The 25,000-nt window shown below is 38.0% G+C and overlaps 1 protein-coding gene and 1 long non-coding RNA gene across 4 annotated transcripts in view; both read left to right on the top strand.

The window, feature by feature from the left end:
* The window catches only part of LOC136827774 (synaptotagmin-15-like), a 457,185-nt gene that overhangs the window by 224,151 nt on the left and 208,034 nt on the right, over positions 1 to 25,000 (top strand). The gene's annotated exons all lie outside the window — the stretch shown is intronic.
* LOC136827098 (uncharacterized) lies at positions 934 to 1,878 on the top strand. Its single transcript, XR_010849805.1, has 2 exons — positions 934 to 1,536; positions 1,758 to 1,878. It is a non-coding gene; the product is annotated as an uncharacterized lncRNA (long non-coding RNA).

The raw sequence follows: 25,000 nt of genomic DNA on the forward strand, positions 1-25,000 counted from the left end.
CTTATGATATTTTATCTACAGACGAGCGGATCCTAATCTGGTACTTTCAAGATGTAGTTCAGTTCCTTAAAGTTAGAACAAACAATGTGATTTGCTTTAAATTTCCGAGATATTAATTAGCCATTGCTTAATATATATTAGAAATGGGAATTTGTTGCCTGTTTGGAGAGCTTATATTTTAGTGAAGAAAAACTGTTTCTCAGAGGTGAATGAATGACATTTAATGGTACTTGCGGGTTACTTAATATATTTGCTGATGTTTGATATTGAGTAAGTAAATTTTTTATATTCATAAATTTAAAAATGTAAAAAAAAATGCCCTATCAGCTCACGTAAGTTGCGTATGAACTTTTTCATATTTAAAAATTTATGATCAAAAAATTTTTACGTACTCAGTATCTAACATCAGTAAACATTAAATAACCGGCAAGTTTCATTAAATGCCATTCATTCACCTCTGAAATAAAAAGTTTATCTTCAATAAAATATAGGTTCTCCAAATACGGGAAAAATTCCCATACCTAAGGGTCACACAACTATGGTAGGTGGAGCAATTGGCATTTTATTCTGAAAGGTGTTCAGAACCGGATATTGCCCTGAAAATTTCTTATGATCTGATAAAAATGAATTTGCTTCATATTTCTTTAAATTCGGAATAAAATGGATAATGTCTGAAAATGGTAGTAAAACTAGTCATTTTATTACTCACACACACACACACACACACACACACACACATATATATATATATATATATATATATATATATATATATATATATATATATATATATATATATATATATATATATATATATATATATATATATATATATATATATATATATATATATATATATATATATATATATATATATATATATATATATATATATATATATATATATATATATATATATATATATATTATTATGATTAGCAAGAATTCGCTAGCAAATTACCTCCCCCCCCCTCCTTTGTTGTTGTTGTGTTTCATTTACTGCCAGCCGGCCGATCGATAGACCATCTGTCTATCGACTTAAAACCAAGGGTTAAAAGATTAAAGGCGCTCCCATTTTTGATAAAGATCTTTCCTTCGAGGCAAAAGTAATCTGGCTTGGGCGTTTCTCCTACAGGCCAAAACCTCCCCTGCGGGCAGCAGGTGCAATGAGTCAAAGCATCTGTGATGGACGCCCCCCTGCCCCATAGGAGGGGATAAAAGGAAAAAAGCCCACGAGGTCTCAGACACACGCGGGCTGGAAGATATGGAGTGAACTTGTGAAGACGTCCCCAACACCTGGCCCCATCGATGCCCTTGCATCCCAACCACGTGGCCCTTTCAAAAGTATACTTCTCCTCGTGCCCTTCGACCGTATTCCTCGAGCCCACACGCCATTGCTTGGAGTTTCGAGGAGTCCCCCATCGCCTTGCCCCTTTACGGAAGCCCTTGCATCTCACCACGTGGAAGAAACTCGCCCTCGGAAATCGCAAGTCATCCACGGACCGCCTTCTACACGCCCTCGGAAAATCTGCTAAGGTAAAGTGCCCTGGAAGAGCCCCATTTCAGTCACGCTTTTGTCTCGTAGTATTTTCTTAAAGAGAAAGCCAGAAATCTCCCTTGTCTAATGTCCGTGCGCCTCTTGCATCGGCAGTATTAATTCTTTATTACTCCTTTGGCACCCTCAGTGCAGCTTCGAATTCATTATTCTTTTGTCTATTTTCATTACTGGCGTATAATGTGCATATCTCTCATTTCAGAGGGATGCTATTTCGTGGAAGCTTCTCGGACTGTGGCTGGAATTTCCCAGTTTCATTTAACCTACTGAGTTCCTCTTTCCCGTACTAATGTCATTTATGTAAATACACTACTTTAAATGTGCCCACGTGTTTTACGTAATATTTCCCTCAGTAACCAGAGCCCTATGCTCATATGAAATTCTCCTTTGTTTTCCTCTTTTTTTACGTTTTCCCGTACCCACGAAGTCAGAATCACAAGGCTAAATTAACTTAAATTGTTGCTACCTGTCTCACAGAGCATATTTCAAACTAAAACCACGGAAAAACGTAAAAATGGCGACCTGGCCAGGATCTCGTTTTGCAGTTGCAGTTCCCCTAGTGTTGCTTTATTGCATTTGCAACGTGCCAGATCAGCTATTAGCAAAGCTAAGCTGGGTACGAGACAATTACGAACCTTTTGTGTAAAACCAGCACACAGATCCAGAAAATTCCACGTAAGTAATGTGTTAATCTTAGCAAAACCTTTTTACAATCGTGACTGTTCCTAGGAATTAGAAATAGGGACGCATGTAATCACTGAGAGAAAAGAACCGCCGTATGAGATTCGTTAATGCATGCCTTTCAGGATAGGTAGTTAGGAAATAACCAGCTAACCATCCTTTGCTTCGAGGAATAGTGCAGAAATTCTCTGTGTTAAAATCTTTGCCATATCTTTTGCTTCGAGGAATAGTGCGAAAATTCCTGTGTTAAAATCTTTGCCATATCCTTGCTTCGAGGAATAGTGCGAAAGAAATTCCTCTGTGATAACTTTTACCTCGCATTTCGAATTAGCGAACTGTTATTTAGGCGCGAACAAATTCCCACGTGGGACACGACGAAGTCAGCTTGCATTGCTGACAATTCTCTCAGTGTAGTTAGAATTCGAGTTAGGTGTTAGGAAAGCGAAATTTAAACTCCGCTTATAGGGAAAATTACTAGGCCGTTGTATTGTTATCCTCTCAGACGACTGGGAAATTCCCCGGAATCCCAGACGGTGTATAAATATACGGGTTCATTCATCCCGAATCTAAAAATAACTCCTGTGATGGTCAGGCGTCCTTCACCACCCCCCCCCCCCGGCCCATGCCCGCGTGTGTAGCATTTTTTTCCCCATTCATTTCTCTTTGGGTTTCCCGTTAGTAATTTCTAAGTCCTAAGGGACGAATCGTAATTCCAAGTCCTAAGTGACTCCTAAAATTCTACGTCGTACGTGGCGAGAATTCCTCCAAATTCCACAAATTCCAAGTCCTAAGTGACTCCTAAAATTCTACGTCGCACGTGGCGAGAATTTCTCCAAATTCCAGTCCTCAGAGACTCCTAAAATTCTACGTCGCACGTGGCGAGAATTTCTCCAAATTCCAGTCCTCAGAGACTCCTAAAATTCTACGTCGCACGTGGCGAGAATTCCTCAAACTCCAGTCCTCAGAGACTCCTAAAATTCTACGTCGCACGTGGCGAGAATTTCTCAAATTCCAGTCCTCAGAGACTCCTAAAATTTAAGTCGCACGTTGAGAATTTCTCCAAATTCCAGTCCTCAGAGACTCTAAAATTCTACGTCGCACGTGGCGAGAATTTCTCCAAATTCCAGTCCTCAGAGACTCCTAAAATTCTCGTCGCACGTGGCGAGAATTCCTCCAAACTCCAGTCCTCAGAGACTCCTAAAATTCTACGTCGCACGTGGCGAGAATTTCTCCAAATTCCAGTCCTCAGAGACTCATACAAAATTTCCACGTCACGTGTGGCAAGAATTTCTCATTCTAATGGAACCCAAAATTAAGTACTTTTGAGACATTTAGTGTAGTGTAGTTCACACACATCTAAGCCCTTACGGGACTGATCATTCTAGTTCGTTAGAACAACTCCTTAACTTCACGCTACAGCCGGCCAAGTCCGAGCGTGACAAAATCAACTACGTCTTCCGAGACACATATTAAAATTCGTTCGCCAAGAACAACCACGTCTTTCAAGACATATCAAATTTTAACAAAAGGGTCTCCTCAGACTTACTAATCACCTGTCTTATTCAGACAGATCCATTCTCCTGCAGTCAAAACCATTGAGTGTTTCAGATTCCTGCAATTGAGTCTTTTCAGACAACCTGAGTCTTTTCAGACATATCATATAACCATTATTTCAAAATGGCTAATGCCAGAGCCCAACAAAACGAGATTTCAAATTCTACATGTCCGCTGGGAAGGACATGGGACTATCGGGGGGATCTGAGAGCATGGGTTCAAGAGCGTGAGTGGACGATGCCAAGGCAAGAGCAGGAGAGAGCAAGAGAACGTGAGGAGAGAGAGAGGGCAAGAATTGCCCAAGAGCAGGAGAAGGATAAAGAACGTGCAGAGAGAGAGAGGGAACGAATCGCTCAAGAACAACGGGAGGAAAAAGAACGTGCAGAGAGGGAGAGAGAACGTGAGGAGAGAGAGAGAGAGAACGCGCCCATGAGCTCCAGGTGCTAGAACGACAGCACGCCACCCCCCCGCCCCCTGCCGCGGGAATGAGTGCCCTCAGCCAAGCTCACTCGTTCATGCCAAAATGGACGGAGTCCGAGCCTGAAGTATGGCTTGAAAGGGCCGAACGAGTCCTGGAGTGCTGCGATCTCTCCCCCGCGGAACTCTCCCTTGTTCTCACTAAATTCCTGGGCGGAAAGGCCCTCGTTGCCTACCACGCCCTTCCCGCAGACGATCGGGGAAACTGGGAAGCCGTACGCCAAGCAGTTACGAAGGCGTACGAGATTACCCCGAGCGGTGGAGGAGACGTTGGAGAGCAGCCCAGAGAAGCAGGCCAGACTTGGTCCGATTGGGCGTACCATTCGGAGCGGGCATTAACAAAATGGCTCGATTCCGAAGGAGACACAAGCACCGCCGAGGTACTTGAGCGGTTTAAATTCGAGCATTTCCTGCGCCACGCCCCTCCTGCCCTCGCCACTCATATAGTGGAAAAGGGTGAGTGTTGCTGAATAGCAGACATGTGGAAAACTCACCACCCTCAAGAAGGATCCATGGGGCGGAAGATAAATCCCCTGTCCCTCCTCGGAGGTTCAAATTCCCACAAAAATGGGAACTCGGGCAAGCCCCTAACTTGCCATTATTGCAAGAAAACGGGGCATTCCTCCGAACAGTGCCGGAACAAGAAACCGGCTCCTCTCTCTCCCGGAAAACCAACAAATAACTCGCCTGCGCCCTCCACAGGGGCAGCGCGGAAAGACTTTAGCCAGACCTTTTGCACGGCGTGCAAGGTCTATGGCCATTCTCCCGCATGGGCAAAATGCCCACGCAATAATAAATCACCTACTCCCACCGTCGCCTTGGCCGTCACAGATCCCCAGTCATTAGGCCCTCCGCCGAAGGGCCTGTATACGTGGCCCCTCCACGAGGTAGCGAGCCCGCGCGCCGAGTCACTGCTTTCGAGGACTCGGGCGCACAAATCTCCCTCATCCGAAGGGACAGAGTTCCCTACGGAGCTATCGTCAATAGACGAAAACTCGTCACGATCGAGGGAATAAATCAGTTCAAAATGATACTCCCTACGGTCCAATTGAGAGTCACAAGACCTCACCAATCCAAAATTTGCAATCTTGCAGTAGCAAGCCATCTCCTTGGAGGCTATGACGTCATCCTGGGACAGGACTTTCAGTCCCCACCGAAATCACGACAATCTAGGGGTCCACATTCCCCGAATCATTCCGCGGGCGCGAGTAGTCCTCCCCCGCTTCTCCCTCAGCCAAGACTGGCGCCCCCTGGGTACCAGAAGGACGTGCAGTCCCCACCAGTGCCCCCTGAGTACGATGTACAGTGGCCCCCTCGATCGGTTCCCGATCCACTTCCAGTGCCCGGCCCTGCCTCAGTGCCAGTGCCAGGGCCCCAATCAGATCTCCCTTCAGGAGATGCCAAATTCCTGCCGGTGCCACTTGCATGCCCCGAGCAGGGCCAAGCTTCGTCCGTCCTGACCGACGAGCCCAAGAAACCTCTGATAGCGCCTGACTCTGCCCTAGTGCCAGCGCCAGAGCGCTACGCCGATCTCCATTCACGGGATCCAACTCAGGACCCCCTCTCTTCCCCCGGCCTGGCACCTCTACCAGCGTCGGTCAGAGAGACGGTTCCTCCCGACCACCGCGGAAGCTCACCTGCAGGTGCGGCCTCGCAACCCGTGCCTGAGCTGGTCATCGTTACCTGCGAGCCGCTCACGCCACCCCGACCGCCTCCTCTCTGCCTCAGCCCGTCGCCGACGCAATTGCAAGTCAGGATTCTGCCATATCTCACTTGGCCGATGAACTACAAGAGCCGCGACGGATCATGGTAGAACCGCACGGAACAGTCCTGCGTCAGCTGTCGCATCAGCAGGCCCAGGTGGTACTCCGTGCCGCCCTCCGGTCGCGGGCCCTCCGCTTCCCGGCCGAGGACGACTGTCCCATTAAGAAAGACTCGAGGCGAAATTACCACGGGCGTGGGACATTCCAGGTAATTTACAAAGAGCTCTAGAGCTCCCATGGCACCTGTGCCACCATTTCATTTTCGAAGGTCTTGGCACCCTAATCCAGAAGGGGATGTCAGACCCTCCTCTATCTTCTTCCGTTCCTCAGGAACTGCTATCTCTTACCATCCTCTACTAATCTTCCTTAAATTATCCCCACAAGAGGCAATTAAATACGGGATACCATTCCCCACACAATGTATAAATCATTAAGAATAACAGAGTGAGAAGTGGCACGCCCTTGCGCCCATACCTTGGCACCGGGCGTGCGTGTCAGCCCCTCCTGAAGGAGTCGCGCCCTTCGGTGCACTTTCCTCGCCCTGGGACTGAAGTGATAGTCCGGGCCGTAATTTATAGGCGTAGGACGATAGATTCCCGCCTAACACAATAAAACCCTCACTCTTTTTCCCTTAGCTCTTCTGCCAATATCATTTACTTTCTTTTAGTCATTTATTTATCTTTAATTTTAATGAATCGCGAGTCATAAATTCTTGCCCTTGTGATTTAAATGCCCCTTTTGTAAGCTCTGAGGGACGTGTCCCGCCTTTCATATGCGGTCAAGTTTTCATTCGTAACGTCTTGCTAATTTTCCTTTTGTTATTATTATCCCTTTTCCCCCTTCCATTCCTTCCAAGACTGCTGTTTGTCCTACCCCACATCTTTTGTCTGCTCGCCCCGTCATAACATTGAGTTGGCAGTAGACGCATAAAATTAGCGTAGTTTAAGGTTAGCGAATTAAAACCTCGCGAATACTCTCGCCCGCACACGACTGTCAAATTCCCGGTGTGTGGGTCATCCCTCAGCTCGCGTTGAACGATAGCTGAGCCAAGTACGTTAAAACGAAGATAAATTATCAATGCGAATATGTATAGTCATTACAGTATCGTGTTAAAGGGGATGTCATTTACAAAAATAAACGCTGTTTTTCATTTACACAGCCTCTTCAAGGCAGATTGTACTAACCGCATGCATTTTATCTAAAATTAAGTAACCGTGTATTTTAATTCTTGAACAATAACCATTTCTTTTCATTTGTTGGCCATAGCCTCATATACGTGGTCCTATAATCTTAATTAATTCACAGTTGTTCGAGTCACTTTATAAAGTTACAGTGGGTAACCAAATCTAAAGTAATTATTCTTTTGCAAGTGTTTAAATCACTTTGCGTCCTGTTAACGAAAATTGTCCCAATGTGTTATTAAAAGTAATGTCTCAGCTTCATAAAACCCTTAGGAGTAAAGTTCATTGCAAGGCAGAATGTAGAGTAACGTAAAGCATTTGCCGCTCATTCTTGAATATCGATGTACACACCCGAAGGAGGTATGTACATCATCTTGTATGGGGAGGTATTATGATTAGCAAGAATTCGCTAGCAAATTACCTCCCCCCCCTCCTTTGTTGTTGTTGTGTTTCATTTACTGCCAGCCGGCCGATCGATAGACCATCTGTCTATCGACTTAAAACCAAGGGTTAAAAGATTAAAGGGCTCCCATTTTTGATAAAGATCTTTCCTTCGAGGCAAAAGTAATCTGGCTTGGGCGTTTCTCCTACAGGCCAAAACCTCCCCTGCGGGCAGCAGGTGCAATGAGTCAAAGCATCTGTGATGGACGCCCCCCTGCCCCATAGGAGGGGATAAAAGGAAAAAAGCCCACGAGGTCTCAGACACACGCGGGCTGGAAGATATGGAGTGAACTTGTGAAGACGTCCTCAACACCTGGCCCCATCGATGCCCTTGCATCCCAACCACGTGGCCCTTTCAAAAGTATACTTCTCCTCGTGCCCTTCGACCGTATTCCTCGAGCCCACACGCCATTGCTTGGAGTTTCGAGGAGTCCCCCATCGCCTTGCCCCTTTACGGAAGCCCTTGCATCTCACCACGTGGAAGAAACTCGCCCTCGGAAATCGCAAGTCATCCACGGACCGCCTTCTACACGCCCTCGGAAAATCTGCTAAGGTAAAGTGCCCTGGAAGAGCCCCATTTCAGTCACGCTTTTGTCTCGTAGTATTTTCTTAAAGAGAAAGCCAGAAATCTCCCTTGTCTAATGTCCGTGCGCCTCTTGCATCGGCAGTATTAATTCTTTATTACTCCTTTGGCACCCTCAGTGCAGCTTCGAATTCATTATTCTTTTGTCTATTTTCATTACTGGCGTATAATGTGCATATCTCTCATTTCAGAGGGATGCTATTTCGTGGAAGCTTCTCGGACTGTGGCTGGAAATTTCATTCCAGTTTCATTTAACCTACTTGAGTTCCTCTTTCCCGTACTAATGTCATTTATGTAAATACACTACTTTAAATGTGCCCACGTGTTTTACGTAATATTTCCCTCAGTAACCAGAGCCCTATGCTCATATGAAATTCTCCTTTGTTTTCCTCTTTTTACGTTTTCCCGTACCCACGAAGTCAGAATCACAAGGCTAAATTAACTTAAATTGTTGCTACCTGTCTCACAGAGCATATTTCAAACTAAAACCACGGAAAAACGTAAAAAAATATATATATATATATATATATATATATATATATATATATATATATATATATATATATATGTATATATATATATATATATATATATATTTATATTTATATATATATATATATATATATATATATATATATATATATATATATATATATATATATATATATATATATATATATATATATATATATATATATATATATATATATATATATATATATATATATAATAGTACAAGCAACACACATTCACAATGTATAAAGTAAAGTCATTATTTTCAGAGAACCTCAATAATATGGAAGGTTCAAAGGGAGATTCTTTTATTTCCAAGCTTTCAGACGCGTCTGCCTCCATCTTTAAGTAACCAGATAATTGTTTGGTTCCTTGAAGATGGAGGCACACACACCTCTGAAAGCTTGGAAATAAAGATTCTCTTTTAAACCTTCTCAATTATTGAGGTCCTCCTGAATACACACACACACATCGATGATATATATATATATATATATATACATATATATATATAAATAATATATATATATTATATAATCTAATCTGGTTTAATATATTATATATATATAATTTATTGTTTGCCTATATATAGTATATATATATATATATATTATATATATATATATATATATATAATATATATATCTATATATATATATATATATATATATATATATTTGAAAATTCCATAAAGTTGTTTCGAGAGAAGTCTCTTTTCACACATGCGTTACATGAAATATGAATGACATTAATGCGCATGAATATGTGTGGGTTGTCATAGATACTAAGAAACGCTTAACTTTTTCCGTCGATATTGATATCTATCAAAATATGCAGTTTTCGAAGCTTCATCTCACTAATATGGTATCGGATTATTATACTGCGCAAAATGAGATGCAGAATACGAGCAGAGCCTTCATAATTTGTTTACGAACTTGGAATTTCATTAAGATTTTGTTATGTCCCTAAGCAAGGCTTACATCAACATATTTAGCATTTTTCATAAAGCAGACCTATTCAGTTTTTGAGCTGTTTCATCTCGCTGGTTTCGTGTGGCTTTTAAATAGATAGGGAGGTCAATAGGAAAATAGATATTTAGATATATAGATAGTTATGTATATATATAAATACATACACACACATATATACGGTATATACTGTAAAATTATACATACATATTATATATGTTAATGACTGTATACCCAGGTCAGATAGGGTCATAATCTCTTACTGTATCTGTTTTAAGAACAGCGTCGTGTCATCTTACTCCCCCAAGATTCTCCGGTAGCAAATGGCCGGCCCTGGGTCTGCACATTCTTTCTCTCCCGTCGACTCCTCTCACTGAATCTATCCTCAGACAAAGGCCTGCTGGAAGTAACCAGTGAGGTACAAAACTAAACTTTATTTGCAAATTTAACGAAAGTAATTCAGCAAAAGCTACGATCATGAAATGGAGTGAATTCCACCTCGTTCAGCCCAACACGAGGACGAGCTTACGACTTCAGAGTCAATTTTCATGAAAGCACTCGTTCCCTCGTTAAATGCCCAGACGTCTTCCACACCTTTGCTTATCTTGTAATTTCTCGGCTGTTCTGTTTACTTACGACTAGTTTTACCTTTTTCTGTTTAGTCACTTTTTAGCCATGTACTGGGTAGGTTTGTTTTAAGATATTTTAAGAAATGTAATTTTATTTTATTTTTATATTTATCATTTTATGTAGTGACGGCCCTGTTTTATTAAATAAAAATTATGTGTCATTGCAGCCTTGAAAATGCAATGGATTATTTGTTTTGAAACGCGATATTCGGCCACAATAAAAGCTGCTGCTGATTGTTTGTGTGCCTCTCCATCTGCCCTTGGTCTCAATATATATATATATATATATATATATATATATATATATATATATATATATATATATATATATATATATGTATATAAATATATATATATATATATATATATATAATATATATATATATATATATATATATATATATATATATATATATATATAATATATATATATAACCCCACCTGGGGCAGACAAACAAGGTAGTGTGTGTGTGGTATATGTGTGTGGGTGTGTATAACAGTATATATATACATATATATTTAAATGTGTGTATGTACGTATGTGTATTTATATTTGTATGTGTAGGTATGTAAATGGCAGCTTAATTTATATTAAAAGCAGAAATACTGAAATAACCATATCAACTCATTGAACATTAACCATGTTAAGTTCTTTTTCTTTGAATCAGTTCGGTAATAACTTATCACTGTAATGGCCCAAAGCGTGATATATCAGTTTTTTTGTTACGTTTAGTCTCTGAGCCTGTCCATAACCATATCCTCATTTAATGTTAGAAAGAAAAAAAAATAACGTGTCTTGTGAGGCCACTGAACTTTTGGTTTTTGCTCCCGAAATGTCATGAGAAGTTTTAACCGTCTTTCAAGACGGTGTTCATATAGAAAGCAAAGATCACGCGTGATCGAGTTTATTTTTTGTGTAATGAGATTTGGTTTCGGATACCAGAAAGATACGCCCAGCCGCCAAGGTTTTAGCTTAGTTTTTTTCGAGAGAGAGAGAGAGAGAGAGAGAGAGAGAGAGAGAGAAATTCAAAGTTCATTTGTTGCATGATAAGAAGCACCTCCCAGTATATATGGGCATGTACAGAAGCATGTGTTAATTTTATCTTTATCCAAGTCAGATTAACAGAATATTTTCTAATTTCGGAATATTATTTAGTATTAATCATTCTAATTTCAGAATATTATTTAGTATTGATCATTCTTGCGAGGTCGTTTCCAGAGACTATTCATGCGAAAATTAGGGTTGGTGGTGAAACGAAAGATAAGGGTAAATGTATTTTGCGGTTCTGTTCCCTTTTACTCTTCCGTGTATGAAAGCAAAATGAAAATGCGTCTTTTATTATATTCTGCTTTTGAGGAGAGTTACAATTTCCAAGCATCACACACAGACACACACAAGTACATATAAACGCACATACACACAGACACACAAACAAAGCTACACCTTAAATATATATATATATATATATATATATATATATATATATATATATATGTGTGTGTGTGTGTGTGTGTGTGTGTGTGTGTGTGTGTGTGTGTGTGTGTGTAAATATAACTGAATCACGAGTATATAAATAAAGATAAAATCCACGAAGGAAAGGGGAATCACTCTTTCGTCCTTTACTTAGTAGTCTTCTATATTTTTCGATTTTATCAATTCAAAGGTCTATTGATTCTGATTTGATTCTCAACCTAACTATACTTTTTAGCTCATGGGTTCCATGAACACTGTGAGCTGGTGAGTCATACATTACTTCAATCAATTATTTCTTCCGTGGCCTTTCAATTTTGGTTTTATTTCCTTAAAGGTCATTTCAAAATGTAACAGGTTTCGAAGACTCTCTACATAGGGAGAAATGTCATGATCTGTTTCAGACTAAATATTATTTCATATCTGCTAAAATTCGGTTTTGAGCACGAGAGATTTAAGTACTATTTCACAATGCATTCTATAAGTTTCATTATATAGAGATACGTAGGTTCTCATATCAGCTGCACATCCTATCTTCTAGAGAAATATCAACTCTTGTGATGTGTTTGTGAACATTTTACACATCTTTGTTATCGTTGTCTTTTCTGTCAGGTATAGTGTACAGTATCTTTCCAGTTACATTTTCAATTTGAAATGATAATTCTAAATATAAGCCAGCTACTCATTATTGAAAAATTAAAATTCCGAAATTTGACCAGTTCTATGACTGCATCATAATTTAAACACTAAAATCATCGTTTTTGTTCACCTTGGTTTGACAGTATCTGTGAATATGAGTTTAATTAAAACGTTTATTTCAAATGAAGAAAACTACTTAACATAACACAGAGAAAATTAAAACAGTGAAACAAATTCCCGGGGGATTATCTGAAACATGACATCTGAGTGCTTGCGAATGATCTCTTTAGGTTTGCAGCCTTTCTGTGTCACTGTCACGGATGAAATTTCATCACTCACGATTCTTCACTGACGACCTTTCCGCAGGGTCGTCAGTCTCATTAATGCGTAGCTTTACTTTGACATTTCAGCCTCTATTGTTGAATCCCTCTGTCGCGTCCTCTGATGCGAGAAAGATGAGAGATCAGTTGCGTAACGCACACGATTGAATACGCGTTATTCAGCAGCAATAGTTCGAAATGTAGTTTTAGTTTTCTGTAAAAGAAAACGATTGAGATGGCTTTGACTGTCCGTCCGCACTTTTTCTGTCCGCCCTCAGATCTTAAAAACTACTGAGGCTGGAGGGCTGCAATTGATATGTTGATCATCCACCCTCCAATCATCAAAAATACCAAATTGCAGCCATCTAGCCTCAGTCGTATTTATTTCATTTAATGTTAAAGTTAGCTATGATCGTGCTTCTGGCAACGCTATAGGACAGACCTCCCCCGGGCGGCCGTGGCTGAACGTTTCATGGGCCGCGGCTCATACGGTATTATACCGAGACCACCGAAAGATAGATCAGCTTTCGGTGTCCTTGATTATACGCTATACAGAAAACTCGATTGCGCAGAAGAAACTTGGGCGCATTTTTTTATTTGTTTTTTATAAGGGCTGAAATCTGACCATGAGTATTGTCTAGATATGTAGTAATAAGAAGTGATTTATTTTTCATTTCATAAGCTACCATTTATTGATTTTCGATACTTCATCCGTAAAACACGCCAACAGAACATTTGAAAATAAGTGCAAATGAAAAAGATACAAATAACAAAGGCCTTACAAAATACTAATTATTTAAGAACAGAATACATTTTAACGGCAACGCACAGCGTTCAGCAAGTATTCTTTACTTGTACCTAAGTGTCTTTAATAAAAGACTTGTATTATAAGTTATTCTACATATAACTCTTTTGATTTTATATACACACACACACATATATATATACAGTATATATATATATAATATATATATATATATATATATATATATATATATATATATATATATATATATATATATATAATTATGTATATGTATGTATATATGCATATATTTATATACATATATATATATATATATATATATATATATATATATATATATATATATATATATATATGTGTGTGTGTGTGTGTGTGTGTGTGTGTGTGTGTGTGTATAATAGATGGATAGATAGATAAAGAAATATCTATACATATATTATCCATACACTCACATTACATATACAGGTAAATATTCATTTTAGAAGCCTTTATTATTATTATTATTATTATTATTATTATTATTATTATTATTATTATTATTATTATTATTATTATCTGTTCCTGGGGATAAGATTAAACACACAACCACGCATTACACATAAATTCCTATACCCTATTGTGAAGTCTCATGGAGGGCCGGAGCAACTCTCTAGAGATGACGTCCCTTGTCCTGTGGCCCTTAACAGACTCCAGCTGACCCTGATACTTCACAAATGGGTCGACTGGCGGGTGGTAGGACAAGTTCTAACCTTGCAACTTGTGTATGTCGAGTTCTGTGCTCAGCTACTGAGTTACAGCTCCCACAAACGAGTGCATGCGTAACATATTTTAACATCCAGCAACAAGCAGGGCTTAATCTGTCATGTGCATTTGTGTGTTATCTCATCCTCAGGACCAGTTAATATGATAATAATAATAATAATAATAATAATAATAATAATAATAATAATAATAATAATAATAAACAACTTTATTTCAGCATAAGCCGCATGTATTAATAATCAGGCATACAAATATGCGCAGGTCGGGTTTTAACCTCGGTTTAGTGTATATTAAAATTGTCTATTTAAAATTAGCCGGTCAGAATAAATAATAATAATAATAATAATAATAATAATAATAATAATAATAATAATTAGTTATAAGTAACTACAGGCCTATCAACTGTCTACCAGTAGTGTGGAAGTTACTAACAGGCATCATCACTGAAAGGCTATACAACTGCCTAGAGGATACAAACAACATCTCCCACCAACAGAAAGGCTGCAGAAGGAAGTGCAGGGCCACAAAAGACCAGCTCCTGATAGACAAAATGGTAATGAAGAATAGTAAGAGAAGGAAAACCAACCTAAGCATGGCATGGATTGGCTACAAGAAAGCCTTCGACATGATACCGCACACGTGGCTAATAGAATGCCTGAAAATACATGGTGCAGAGGAAAACACCATCAGCTTCCTAAAAAATACAATACTCAACTGGAATACAGTGCTTACAAGCTCTGGGATAAGACGAGCAGAGGTTAACATCAGGAGAGGGATCTTTCAAGGCGAATCACTGTCCCCCTGTCCGCACTACTCTTCGTAGTATCCATGATTCCATGACAAAATTACTGCAGAAGATGGATGCTGGGTACCAATTCAAGAAAGGAGGGAACAGAATTAACCATCTGATGTTCATGGACAACATCAAACCTTATGGTAAGAGCATCAAGGAAAAAGATACCCTACCCTAATCCAGGCTGCAATAATTGTATCTGAGGACATCAGGATGGAGTTAGGAATAGAAAAATGCTCCTTGGTCATCATACAAAAAGCCAATGTGACAAGGACTGAAGTGATAAAGCTACCCGACGGGAATAGCATCAAAGCACATAGATGAGACAGGATACAAATACTGGGAATAATAGAAGGAGAGGATATAAAACACCAAGAGATGGAGGATGCTATCAGGAAAGAATATATGCAGAGACTTAAGGCGATACTCAAGTCAAAACTCAACGCCGAAACATGATGAAAACCATAAACACACGGGCAGTACCAGTTATCAGATACAGTGCGGGAGTAGTAGAGTGGAAGAAGGCTGAACTCAGCAGCATAGACCAGAAAACTAGGAAACACATGACAGTACACAAAGCACTACACCCAAGAGCAAATGCAGACAGACTATACATAACACGAAAGGAAGGAGGGAGAGGGCTACTAGGCATAGAAGACTACGTCAACATCGAGAGTAGTGTACTGAAGCAGTACCTGCAAACCAGTGAAGATGAGTGGCTAAGGAGTGCATGGGAAGAAGGACTGATAAAAGTAGACGAAGACCCAGAAATATACAGAGACAGAAGAATGAAAAACAGACAGTACATGAGGCAGACTAAAGAACTGGCCAGCAACGAAACATGGCAATAGCTACAGAGGGGAGAACTAAGAAGGAAATAGGACTGCTAACAGCGGCACAAGATCAGGCCCTAAGAACCAGAAATGGCCAAAGAACAGTAGATGGAAATAACATCTCACCCACGTGCAGGAAATGCAATATGAAAGACGAGACCATAACCCACATAGCAAGTGAATGTCCGGCGCTTGCACAGAACCAGTACAAAAAGAGGTATGATTCAGCAGCGAAAGCACTGGAGCCTGTGCAGTAATAAGGGGTACGAACACCTACCTGAGGGAGTAATAGAAAACGATCAGGCAAAGATCCTCTGGGACTATGGTATCAGAACAGATGGTGTGATAAGTGCCAATAGACCAGACTTGACACTGATTGACAAAATCAAGAAGAAAGTATCACCCATTGATGTCGCAGTACCATGGAACACCAGAGTAGATGAGAAAGAAAGAAAGAAAAGATTGATAAGTATCAAGACCTGAAAACAGAAATAAGAAGGATACGGGATATGCCAGTGGAAATTGTACCCATAATCATAGGAACCCTAGCCACGATCCCAAGATCCCTGAAAAGGAACCTGGAAAAATTAGATGTCGAAGTAGCTACAGGATTCATGCAGAAGAGCGTGCTGTTAGAAACAGCGCACATAGTGAGAACAGTTTCAGACTCCTAAGGAGGCAGGATGCTACCCGGAACCCCACACTATAAATACCACCCGGTTGAATAGGATGACTGAGATAGAGAGAGAGAAAAAAAATAGTAATAATAATATGAAGGGAGTAGATCTTCTTTTAAGCATGTTCTGTTAAAAAGACTGGCAGCGTCAGCAGAAATGATTTCATACAATGTCTTTTCAATTCTTGTCACTATGCTCTTAGAACCATTGCCTTTCTCCTTATCCAGATTATGACCATTGGCCAGCCCTTAGCAGATATCAGCCTTGAAAAAAAGAGAATAATAAGAAGCATTGAAAAAACCTTGTATAAAATCAATTCTACTGATGCTTCCATTCTTTTTAACAGATAATAATAATAATAATAATAATAATAATAATAATAATAATAATAATAATAATAATAATAATAATAATAATAATAATTGTGCCTATTTTCAGGATTTAAATTTTTTTCGTTTTTTTGTACAGTTAAATCCAGTTATGTGATTCCACTGAGAAAAAGTCTTATACCGATTACTCCTTGTATTCAACCTTCGTTCTTCCATAAGTATTCATAAGTTTTTCCTAGAGATTTTCTGAGCCTAAAAATTTACCCACTAGCAGTCACTATGGACTAATAGTAATTTAGAAGGAGAGATTTTAATGCATTTTTCAAAGCAGAACATTCTTATATGAATTTCCATGCACAGAATGACAATTATTTCTAGAGACTTATGTGAAGCCTTTGTAAGCTCTGACAAAGAGCCCAATATTAAAATTAATACACGTAAATAGTAGCAATCTGTACTGAAGGTCGCAAAATATTTCTCATTCGGTAAATTATTATCTAAATAGAATAATCTTGGTTTTTCTTTAACAAAACTTCATACTTTAGGCAGTAACAGTTTACAAATTTTCACATTTTGTATGTTACAAAAATAGTTGTGGAAAACAAGGTATCAGTGACTGTGCATTATTTCAATACCTTTTATTTAAGCAGATTATAAACAGACCCACACACTCACACACAGACACACACACACACACACACACACATATATATATATATATATATATATATATATATATATATATATATATATATATATATGTATACACATATATATGTATGTATATATATATATATATATATATATATATATATATATATATATATAGAGAGAGAGAGAGAGAGAGAGAGAGAGAGAGAGAGAGCCCAACATTATGATGAAAGTTAAATATGGATATTGACTGTAAATGAAAGAATTAAGGTTGATGCTGGTGGGATCAATTTTGTTTGTATAGCACGTGTAGTATAAGAATTGGAAGGGTTCGGAGACGAAGGTACGTGGAAGTGGTAAGAGGGGTGGCATACTACAGTAGATTGATTGAAGGTGTTTGAGATGGTCCAGTCATATAAAAGAACCGAGGACGATGATGTGTATGTGTAATTATTGGGGTAAAGGAGGATAGGAAGAAATAAAAAGTGCTGATGGGTGGTGCGACGGAATGCATTAAAAATGAAGACCATTAATGCAGAGGAATCGCCACCAGGCGCGCAAATATGGGGAGGAATGAAATATTGAGCACTGAGGTTTGGTATGCGGCCGATGAGCCTTCTGCATTGATTAGTAAGCTGACTAATATTGAAAAGAATTTCCATATAAGGGGTTCATCCGTAATTCCTGCGTTAAAATATATGTCAGTGACCTGTATAATCGATTCTTTTTAGAGCAATCCCCTCCAAGGGTAAACTAAAATGGTCAATGAGATCCATGGTTTGGTATTTAGTGAACTAATACTGTTAAGCAGAAAGCTTACAATTATTTCTGATCTTGTGCATTCTGTTTCTACACCGTTCTTATTTTTAAATTGGAATGCAGGTTTAAGGACTCTGGTATAAAATTACAAGATATTATCTGATTAACTGTTACATTTAAAAAAAAATTGTGTTTCGTAAGCTTACAAAATATAGTTTTGGTTATCGTTATTAATGCCGAGACCATGGTAAACCAGGTCTATACTAGCACTGAGACAGGCTGTATTAAACCTTGCACAAAAATTCTATACAGCAGTTTCTACACCATAATGGAATTACGACCTGGCAAATCTCGTGGCATGCCTATAAATGAGTATCACCACGAAATGTTGAGTTACTGGCTGCTCCAGCTCTCAAGTTAATGAGGTGGAATGATTGTGCATTTCAAACTCTCCTTAAGTAAATGGCATATTTCACGTCAAAGGGAGTACGTATCAAATCTCAGGGTACAGAAAATATTCCATGAATTTAGACATCACTTGAGAACTCATGACTCTAGTTGTCCTACTCCTCTGGATTCGAGTAGGCCCTACGTTTGCGGAAAGAATAAACACGATGTCTTTGAAAAGAATTAAAAACCATGAAGTAATAAAAGGAAAATTTGAATTTCGTTTCAAGTCTACCAGTACCCTTGTCAACAATCAGTTGAATGAATGACTTTGAACTACCGTCGTCTTGAGCTTAAATGCTCTGCAACGTGATGATGAATTTTTCCTTACATGGAATGACCAGGGACAAAAAGAGCATTTCTCTAAGATGCATCAGGTCATGCAAAAAATAATGCTGAAAATTCAAGAAAAATTCCATAAAAATTAACAAGACGAAGGTGGGAACAGTAACCACAGCATATGATTATCTTTGGAAGAAGTAAATCACAACAAGAATAGAGAAATAGGACTGTTGTCACACATAAATCTTCATAATTATCAGGTTCACCGGAGCGAGGGTCAAAAATGATTTAGCATACGTATATTTTTTCAGAACATAGGTTCAAGATAATGATGATATAGGAAGGTCGACTGCCGGTCATAATATGACTAGCCTATATATATAGAAATATAATTTCCTATATTTTCAACCTCTCATTCCACGTTAGTGTCTCTCTCTCTCTCTCTCTCTCTCTCTCTCTCTCTCTCTCTCTCTCTCTCTCTCTCTCTCTCTGACTGGGTCACCCAGTCTATTTGTTGATCGATATTTGCAGATTAAATAAGGCCTGTGGTCGGTTCTTATTTAAAAGTGGGCTCCACTTTTAGCCGGATATTAAATTTCAATTATCAGGATAGAATTCACGCTCATACATCATATCTAACTTATGCAAATAGAATAGTAAATGATGTATACTTACAGGTATTATGGAGGGATGAGGGACAATGTCACTTTCAATCTCATTTAAAGTGAAAAAAGCCCCTCTTATTGTAAAATTCGATTGTCTGAATGGTCTGTTCACGTTACAGTTTTTCATTGGATATCAAAATGATTTGTGGTTCATTTTCAGCAGAGTGATAGAAGGATCATATTCCAAATTATCAATGAACTTCTTATAATGAAAACACTCGTAAATAACACCACAGTGTTATATACGGTAAGTCTCATAAAAAATCTTTTTGATGTGAATTTTTTTTATAATCATTTACGACATTTACATCTCCAGAATAAACGGATACCTCTGATCCACCTCTCTGTTCTCTTCATAAGGACTTCATTTACGTCTAATAATGCAAGGATATTCGACAAAAATAAATAATCAGATCTACATAAACAGTCTGGATGTTATTTGCTGTAATTAACATTCATTGGAAAATATCAAAATATTGTGCACTGATATTAATATATTTACATACACCCATAACTGCAAAATATATATACACACACACACACACACACACACACACACACACACACACACACACACACATATATATATATATATATATATATATATATATATATATATATATATATATATATATATATATATATATATATATATATATATACACACACACACATATATATATATATATATATATATATATATATATATATATATATATATATATATATATATATATATATACTGTATGTATGTATATATATATATATATATATATATATATATATATATATATATATATATATATATATATATATATACATACATACATACATATATATACATACATGCATAATATGCAACTATGGGTGCAGGTAAATATATTAATATTAGTGCATAATATTTTCCAAAGAATATTAATTACACACACGCTCGCGCGCTCACACACACACACAGACACACACACATATATATGTATGTATGTATGTATGTATGTATGTATGTATGTATGTATGTACGTATGTATGTATATCTGTATGTGTACAGAAATCACACAAATGCAGATATGAAGATGATCGTCTGAAAAGTATTTCTCCCAAAAATTTACTTTCATATTTCCCAGAGCCTAATATTAATTATTGACAGACACGAGGATAAGGAGGATAAGAAAAGATGGAACGAAATATAACCTAGAACGTACACAAATATTTACAAAAAGGAGAAAATCCATTGGCAGGAAGTATCATTAAAACTGCTTAAAGACAGATCGCTTCAAAAGTCTCGAAGGTATCAATGGATTCTTCTGATAAACAGACAAAACACATTGGCAGAAGTGATAGCACCAATAAACATTAAATGTGCCTCACTGTCGAACTTCTCAGTTCCAGAGGTCCTTTATTCCTCACACCGTTGGATTGTGGAACAGCCTTCCTGAGGATGTAATGCAGTAGGGACTTCAGAAGTTCAAGCGAAAATGCTATGCATTACTACCCTAATACTATTCTTCTTTGCATTTTAATACATTTTTTATCTATTTGCCCTTTTATTATTTTTTTTTCTTTTTCAATAGGCGGTATCTCTTCTTTCTGTATTTCCCTTTACTTCCTCTTGCTTCTTCCTAATGAACGCCATCTTCTTTGGAAGGTTGAATTTCAAGTCAATGGTCCCCTGCGGCCTTGCTCCATTTGAAAAGGTTGCATCTACTGAATAATAATAATAATAATAATAATAATAATAATAATAATAATAATAATAATAATAATAATAATAATAGCTGAAAGCAAGAGTAGGAAGTATCCTCTATAATCCTGACTAAGATTTCAAAGATTTTCAAAGATTTTATTACAAACTCTAACGACGCCTTTCGGGGTACGAGAGTACAATCAGGAAATACAGAAATGTCAAAATATTTATGAACTATATCAAGATGACGTACAAAGACCACATACATAGATTTAAATGCCATACACTATTTAAAAAGAAACAAGAAACAAATGTGCCGAAGTGTCTTCGGCGCAATCGAGTTTTCTGTACAGTCACTACCGCGTAAAATCAAGGCCACCGAAAATCTATCTATCTTTCGGTGGTCTCAGTATAATGCTGTATGAGCCGCGGCTCATGAAACTTTAACCGCGGCCCGATGGTGACCTGTATATCGTTTACAGAAGCACGATTATGGCTAACTTTAACCTTAAATAAAATAAAAACTACTGAGGCTAGAGGCTGCAATTTGGTGTGTTTGATGATTGGAGGGTGGATGATCAACATACCAATTTGCAGCGCTCTAGCCTCAGCAGCTTTTAAGATCTGAGGGCGGACAGAAAAAGTGCGGGCAGAAAAAAGTGCGGACGGACAGAACAAGCCGGGACAATAGTTTTATTTTACAGAAAACTAAAAGGGGATCTTTCCTAGATAGTGACCCCCAAGGGTTTTAACCCATTATGTATTCACCTTTGTGGCGTGTTAATACAAGCCCGATGGGGATGACCGTAAAAACATAAATAAAAGACTATAAATATCATAAAGATAATGACCCCAAAGAAATATTAGTCCTCAACAACGACCCCCTAACTTTGTTGGGGGTCACTATCCAGGAAAGATCGGAAAGAAGTTAAGGACTAATAGTGCATTTGTGTCTACATAAAATTTAGCAAACTAGTTACAAAAGATTATAATTCTTATTTAATGGCCCAGAAGTGCAAGTTATATTTCCAGGACAAGGAATTCAAAATTGGCTCATCATTACTTTTACAAATATGGAAAAATTTCACATTTCTTTCCGGCTCTTTACATTAAACAGCTCGCTAAACTTCATATTATTGGCCTTGTAAAATAATATATTTTAATGTATTAATGTGTAATATATTTAAGTATCTATGACTTGGGACTTCTTACGACCTTATTGAGTAAGGGTTGAATTATACTTTAGCGATGCATTTGTTTGTTACATGTTCCACTTTGCTTTGAAAAAATTAAAAATAAAAACATATTAACAAAAATTGAATTCAGTTTAATTGCCTAAAGTGACTTTCATATAAAGTATTAAACAAAGACAAAGATCATATTTCGCCTGATGCAGATTTGGTCAGGTATAATAGAATGAACGATTTTTTTTATTCACAAACACATGACAATGTTACTTAACACGATAGCAGATGAAAAAAAACATTAAGAACAAAAAGGAATAATATGGAAATACCTTTCCAACATTAATATTCCCGAAACATTCAGAGCTAGCAAAATTTGTGTGTAATATTGTTAATAACAAAGAGAAATTACCACAGGAATAGAAAGGTAATTCCATCCTTTTGGAAAATGCGCATAACTAATGGGACAAAAGGTACGTATTGCCCCGTAGAGAATTCGTAACTTAAAGCTATGAATTCCTAACATATCCATTTCCTCTGTTTGGCCGGCTATACGAAGACTACCCCGTCAAACCACCTGACTTTTATCGTTAGTTTCCCGAAATTTAAAGTGGGATTAACTCGCAGCTCATTCCATCTGATTATTGACTCACCTCTGATTAAGTTATACGTTAAATCTGGGTCTCATTATCATTCGCAATTAATGTTGCCTTTGAACTTAATTAGCGGACTTTTCCTTCGGCCGGTCAGTCGTCTAATGTGCGTTACCAGTGGTGATGTGTCATCGTTTCCAGCATCAAAGAGGTTTCCAGCATTTTCAGACAGAAGTTGTCGCCGCCTGGGATAAAAATATCATGGTATCTGTCCATTGTAAAATTTCGAAAACAATGCCCTGTAGGCATGAATGTTTTATATATTTTTACTTATTTCTATATTTGTGGTCTTTTACCATAATTTTCCAATAAACAGGAAGCTAACTTATAAAAAGAAGGATGAAAAAATTGCAAAACCTACCAATAGATATCTGAATATTGTACACTTCATTGCTAATTTTCTTTAGCTGTAAATTACAGCTTCCCAAACCTATCAAAATGAAACTTAAAAGATCCTAGCAGTCCCTTATAACATTATAATGGCGCCAGGCTTTGTGGCGGTCAGTCGATTTTTTTATACGAATTAGTTTGGTTTCTCGGTTAAAGAGACATTGCAGGTTTGCGTTGATATTCATTGTCATATGAACCCTTCGTTTAATAATTCATGACAGGATCCATAGCGCTGTCACGAGGATATCCTGTCCATAATAAAGGAGAGAGAGAAAGTTCCTACCGTCATCCGGAAATTTGACCGGATGTCATTTGCTGATGGGTATTCGACATCGAAAACGCATCGCTAATGCAATTCAGAACGACGCAGTCTAGTTCATCGCTTTATTTTGCATCGTTCGTTTCCACTTGCTTTTTTTTCTTTAATGAGAATATTTACAATGTCAGTACTAACATACAATCATTTCTTATTCGCTAGGCCCGAGTTCGAGTCTCCGGCCGGCTAATGAAGAGTTAGAGGAATTTATTTCTGGTGATAGAAATTCATTTCTCGCTATAATGTGGTTCGGATTCCACAATAAGCTGTAGGTCTCGTTGCTAAGTAACCAACTGGTTCTTAGCCACGTAAAATAAGTCTAATCCTTCAGGCCAGCCCTAGGAGAGCTGTTAATCAGCTCAATGGTCTGGTAAAACCAAGGTATACTTAGCTTAATTTATCACCTTTATTTTTTCGGAGGAGAGTATTCGTAAGGTCAGTACTAACATACAATCTAGTATTTATGTTTTACTAAAGCTCTGTGTATTGATAATATTCAATTACTGACTCATTCTCATGTTAAGCGTAACTGTTCATGTTAATCATTTAGTCAAACCTTTTACCAAAGCTTGTATCGTACAATCTACAAATGGCGTCGTAAGATCTGTCTGTCTATATCTCTTTTGTTGATGCTTCAACCTTAATCTCCTGCCTTCCTACTTCAAACACGGCCTGAAATTCGTTGTGTACACATGGGCCATAGACAAATCTTTCACGCATGAACTGAAGAAATCTGAATATCCTCTACATTACCTCGTTAAAAAAAAAGCTTTATGTTTTACTTGCAAATCAAAAATAGAGTAGCCCTTCCTACTAGAAGAGCAAACATTATCGAGATCTTTCCTAGATAGGGTCTTCGGGGTTCGTTATCTAGGACTAATGTTTCTTGGGGTCATTATCTTTATGATACTTACATTCTTTTGATTATGTTTTTTACGTAATCTCCAACGGGCTTGTATTAAACACGCCGCAAAGGTGGATATATACCGGGTTAAAACCCTTGGGGGTCGCTATCTAGGAAAGCTCAGGTTATCGAA

Source organism: Macrobrachium rosenbergii, chromosome 1 (genome assembly GCF_040412425.1).
Source record: "Macrobrachium rosenbergii isolate ZJJX-2024 chromosome 1, ASM4041242v1, whole genome shotgun sequence".
NCBI classification, from domain to species: Eukaryota; Metazoa; Arthropoda; class Malacostraca; order Decapoda; family Palaemonidae; genus Macrobrachium; species Macrobrachium rosenbergii.